This window comes from Ornithorhynchus anatinus, chromosome 14, assembly GCF_004115215.2.
Source record: "Ornithorhynchus anatinus isolate Pmale09 chromosome 14, mOrnAna1.pri.v4, whole genome shotgun sequence".
NCBI lineage: Eukaryota > Metazoa > Chordata > Mammalia > Monotremata > Ornithorhynchidae > Ornithorhynchus > Ornithorhynchus anatinus.
The window spans coordinates 45,617,474-45,623,211 of NC_041741.1; positions in this window are offsets into that span (position 1 = coordinate 45,617,474).

The following is a 5,738-nucleotide window of genomic DNA, read 5'->3' on the forward strand; positions in this document are numbered from 1 at the left end:
GATGAAGACTGTGGGCCCCACGTGGGACAACCTGATTCCCCTGTGTCTACCCCAGCGCTTAGAACGGTGCTCTGCACATAGTAAGCGCTTAACAAATACCAACATTATTATTATTGTTATTAAGCAGCGGAGTCAGGATTAGAACCCATGACCTCTGACTTCCAAGCTCGGGCTCTTCCCACTGAGTCACGCTGGGAGTGGGGGAAGAGCTAAGGGCAAGAGCAAGTCAGGGCGACCCAGAAAGGAGGGGGGGGATGAGGAAAAATGGGGCTTAATCTGGGAAGGCTTCCTGGAGGAGGGGCCGCCCTGACAAGGCCCTTGACAGCTGAGGCGCAGGACGGGCGAGCAGAGTGCGCATGCGTCCCCGGCTCGCTTCAAGCGCGCGCCCCTGGCCCCGCCCCTTCCAGGCGCGCGCCTGCCCCCTCCTCCGGCGCGCGCCTGCCCCTCACGCATGCTCATTCGGACCTAGATCCAAGGTGACGTCACCTTTTGCCAGGAGGGAGGGAAGCGAAGAGGCCTACGAAGTGAGGGCGGCACTACGGAACGGGGCAGAGGCCAAACTTCTCGGAAAACGCGTTTTTTCCAGTCCTTTGCCAGTCCATGATCGTATTGAAAGAGTTGGAGGCGAAGTCAGGGCCCCCCTTTTTGGGGATCTCGCAGGGAGGCGGATGCTGTGAATTATTGTCGCTTTTATTAGGCGGTTCCAATTGGATCAGGACTGACTAATGATAATGTTGGTATTTGTTAAGCGCTCACTATGTGCAGAGCACTGTTCTAAGCGCTGGGGGAGATACAGGGTCATCAGGTTGTCCCACGTGGGGCCCACAGTTGATCCCCATTTTACAGACTACACGAGGGAGAAATAATAATAATAATAATGTTGGTATTTGTTAAGCGCTTACTATGTGCAGAGCACTGTTCTAAGCGCTGGGGTAGACACAGGGGAATCAGGTTGTCCCACGTGGGGCTCACACTCTTAATCCCCATTTTACAGATGAGGGAACTGAGGCACAGAGAAGTGAAGTGACTTGCCCACAGTCACACAGCTGACAAGTGGCAGAGCTGGGATTTGAACTCATGAGCCCTGACTCTAAAGCCCGTGCTCTTTCCACTGTGCCACGCTGCTTCTCAGAGAGGAAAGGAGGTCATGCTAGTGGGGTCAGTGGTTTCGATTGAATGCTTAGTGGGTGCAGAGCACTGTACCAAGTGTTTGGGAGAGTACAATACAACAATAAACTGATGCATAATAATAATGTTGGTATTTGTTAAGCGCTTACCTTGTGCCAAGCACTGTTATAAGCACTGGGGTAGGTACAAGGTAATCAGGTTGTCCCAAGTGGGGCTCACCGTCTTCATCCCCATTTTACAGATGAGGTAACTGAGGGCCTGAGAAGTTAAATGACTTGCCCAAGATCACGCAGCTGACCAGTGGCAGATCTGGGATTAGAACCCATGACCTCTGACTCCCAAGCCCGGGCTCTTTCCACTGAGCCATGCTGCTTCTTATAGCTGCACTGCTTCTCATTCCCTGCCCACAACGAGTTTCCATTCTTATTGTAAGCCTTACAATGAGATGATTGTTAAATTTCTGATTAAGGAGGTGATTTTTTTAAGAGCCACTGCCCAATACCCCATTTATTGGGGGTCAGTGTCCCAGGGTTCAAGCCTGTGAGCGAGGTGGGGGGCAGTGAGGGGCAGAAGTCTGCTACTAGTCAGAAGTGGAGAAGCAGTGTGGCTCAATGGAAAGAGCATGGGCTTTGGAGTCAGAGGTCATGGGTTTGAATCCCAGCTCTGCCACTTGGCAGCTGTGTGACTGTGGGCAAGTCACTTAACTGCTCTGTGCCTCAGTGACCTCATCTGTAAAATGGGGATGAAGACTGTGAGCCCCACGTGGGACAACCTGATTCCCCTGTGTCTACCCCAGCGCTTAGAACAGTGCTCTGCACATAGTAAGTGCTTAACAAATACCAACATTTTTATTATTGTCATTATTATTATTATTAAGTGGGATCACCAGCTGTGATGACCTCAGTAAGAAACTCAAGGTCTGTCACTGGCCCAATTCTTGGCACCTTCAGGGTTCAATCAATCAATCATATTTATTGAATACTTATTCATTCAATAGTATTTATTGAGCCCTTACTTTGTGCAGAGTACTGTACTAAGCGCTTGGAATGTACAGATCGGCAATGATAGAGACAGACCCTGCCCATTGATGGGCTTACAGTCTAATTGGGGGAGACAGACGGATAAAAACAATAGCAATAAATAGAATCAAGGGGATGTACATCTCATTAACAGAATAAATAAGGTAATAAAAATATATACAATTGAGCAGACGAGCTCAGTGCTCAGGGGAGGGGAAGGGAGAAGGGAAGGAGCAGGGGGAGAAGGGGGCTTATACTTACTCTGTGCAGAGCACTGAATCAACCCATCAATCAATCAGCCACATTTCTTAAGCTCTTACTGTTTTCAGAGCTCCTGGGAGAATACAGTATAATAATTATAATAATTATGGTATATGTAAGCTCTTACTATGTGCCAGACACAGTACTAAGCACTGGGGTGGATACAAGCAAATCGCACTGGACACAGTCCCTGTTCCCCGTGGGGTTCAGTCTCAATCCCTATTTTACAGATGAAGTAACTGAGGCACGGTGAAGTAAAGTGACCTGCCCAAGGTTACTTGGTATTCTCATGGTTCCTTTCAATGAAACAATAGCATTTCAGTGCTTACTATTTACAGAGCACTCCATTAAGTGCTTGGAAAAATGCAGTATAATAGAGCTGGTAGGCAGGATCTCCACCCATAAAGATCTTGCAGTCTACAGGGGTAGGAAAATGCCCTTTTCCTGCTTTATTTAAGACAACTTCTTCCTTATAAATCAATGCATCTTATTTGACACCCTATCTCAAATACTTCAGACTGCAAATGAGCAATTAAAAAAGATAATTTGGAAACTTGGATGACCGAGATTGTTCTTCTTTAATGAATAGCTTCACCATCAGGAATAATAATGGCATTCATTAAGCACATACTCTGTTTCAAACGTTATGACAGAAATAAGATAATCAGGTTAGACTAATCCTTGTCCCACAGGGGGCTCAAAATCTAAAGGGAGGGAGTTGGATTTAATCTGTTTTACAGCTAGGGTAAATGAGGCACAGAAAAGTGAAGTGACCTGTCCAGGGTCACACAGCAGACAAGTGGAGATAATAATAAACAATAATAATTATGGTACTTTCATTCATTTATTCAATAGTATTTATTGAGTGCTTATTATGTGTAGAGCGCTTGGAATGTACAGTTTGGCAACAGAGAGAGACAATCCTTGCCCAATGACAGGCTGACAGTCTAATTGGGGGAGAAGGACAAAAACAAGAAACATAATCATGATAAATAGAATCAAGGGGATGTACACCTCATTAACAAAATAAATAGGGTAATGTTAAGTGCTTATTATGGGCCAAGCACTCTTCTAGGCCCTGGGGTAGATACAGGTTAATCAGGGTGGACACGGTCCCTGTCCCACATGGGGCTCATACTCTTATCCTCTTAGAGAAGCAGTGTGGCTCAGTGGAAAGAGCACGGGCTTTGGAGTCAAAGGTCATGGGTTCGAATCCCAGATCCACCACTTGTCAGCTGTGTGACTGTGGGCAAGTCATTTAACTTCTCTGTGCCTCAGTTACCTCATCTGTAAAATGGTGATGAAGACTGTGAGCCCCACGTGGGACAACCTGATTCCCTTGTAGTCACTAGTTTATCTGTGCCTCAGTTTCCTGCTCTGTAAAAATGGGGATTAAATAACTCTTCTTCCTTACTAAGGCTCCAGGGTTGCATATAATGTTGGAATCTAAGCACATGGAAAATACCACAATTATTAATAAGGGTTTGGATGAGTGTTTCGCAAACAGCAACAAGAGTGAAAATCTGGACTTCTGGTTGGTCTACTCCAAAGCTCAAAGACAGATCCATTGTACAGAGAAGCATTTTTTTAATCCCTATTTTACAGATGAGGTACTTGAGGCACAGATAAGTGAAGTGACTTGCCCAAGGTCACACAGGAGACATGTGGCGGAGCCGGCATTAGAATCCATGACTTCCCACTCCCAGGCCCTGGGCAACGTAAAATGTGGCAACAGATAGAGACAATCCCTGTCCAATGCCGGGCTCATAGTCTAAAAAGGGGGGGCAGAGAGCAAAGCAAGCAGAAGTGGGTTGGGGGGCAGGATTAGAACTCAGGGCTTGTGACTCCCAGAGCCCTGCTCTATCCCCTAGGCCTCGCTGAAGACGTCAGACTTAGGGACCGGCGGCGGGAGCGCGCTTTCCCCGCCCCTCTGGAAAGAGCGCGCGCCGCCGCCACGTGAGGAAAGAGCGCGCGGGCCGGGCGAGGGCGCGCGCGCCCGGAGCTCCGCCAGGCAAGAGCAAGGGCGCGCGGGCCGCGCGAGGGCGCATGCGCCCGGAGCTCCGCCAGGCAAGGGCGCGCGGGCCGGGCGAGAGCGCACGCGCCCGAAGTTCCGCGAGGCAAGGGCGCGCGGGCCGGGAGGGGGCGCACGCGCCTGAAGCTCCGCGAGGCAAGGGTGCGCGCCGGGCAAGGGCGCATGCGCCGCAGGGGCCTCGGCTTGTCGGGGTCCCCGTCCCCCACGAGGCTCCCACTTTTAATCCCCACTTTACGGATGAGGCCACTGAGGCCCTCAGAAGTGAAGCGACTCGCCGAAGGTCCCACAGACTTCATTCAGTAGTATTTATTGAGCGCTTACTCTGTGCAAAGCACTGGACTAAGTGCTTGGAATGGACAACTGGGCAACAGAGAGAGACCATCCCGGGCAATGACGGGCTCACAGTCTATAAGGGGGAGACAGACAATAAAGCAAGAAAAAGTGGGTTGGGGGGCAGAATTAGAACCCAGGCCTTGTGACTCCCAGAGCCCGGCTCTATCCCCTAGGCCTCGTTGAAGACGTCAGACGCCGGACTTAGGGACCGGCGGCGGGAGCGCGCTTTCCCCGCCCCTCTGGAAAGAGCGCGCGCCACCGTCACGTGAGGAAAGAGCGCGCGCCGGGCAAGGGCGCATGCGTCAGGAGCTCCGCGAGTCAAGGGCAAGGGCGCGCGAGCCGGGAGAGGGCGCACGCGCCCGAAGCTCCGCGAGGCAAGGGCGCATGCGCCGCGGGGGTCTCGGCTTGACGGGGTCCCCGTCCCCCACGAGGCTCCCACTTTTAATCCCCACTTTACGGATGAGGTCACTGAGGCCCTCAGAAGTGAAGCGACTCACCGAAGATCATACAGCCATCACTCAACAGTATTTATTGAGCGCTAACTATGTGCTGAGCACTGGACTAAGTGCTTGGAAAGGACAATTGGGCAACAGAGAGAGACCATCCCGGCCCAATGACGGGCTCACAGTCTATAAGGGGGAGACAGACAGTAAAGCAAGAAAAAGTGGGTTGGGGGCAGAATTAGAACCCAGGCCTTGTGACTCCCAGAGCCCGGCTCTATCCCCTAGGCCTCGCTGAAGACGTCAGACGCCGGACTTAGGGACCGGCGGCGGGAGCGCGCTTTCCCCGCCCCTCTGGAAAGAGCGCGCGCCACCGCCACGTGAGGAAAGAGCGCGCGGGCCGGGCGAGGGCGCATGCGCCGGGAGCTCCGCGAGTCAGGGGCAAGGGCGCGCGAGCCGGGAGAGGGCGCACGCGCGCGGAGCCCCGCGAGGCAAGGGCGCGCGGGCCGGGAGAGGGCGCACGCG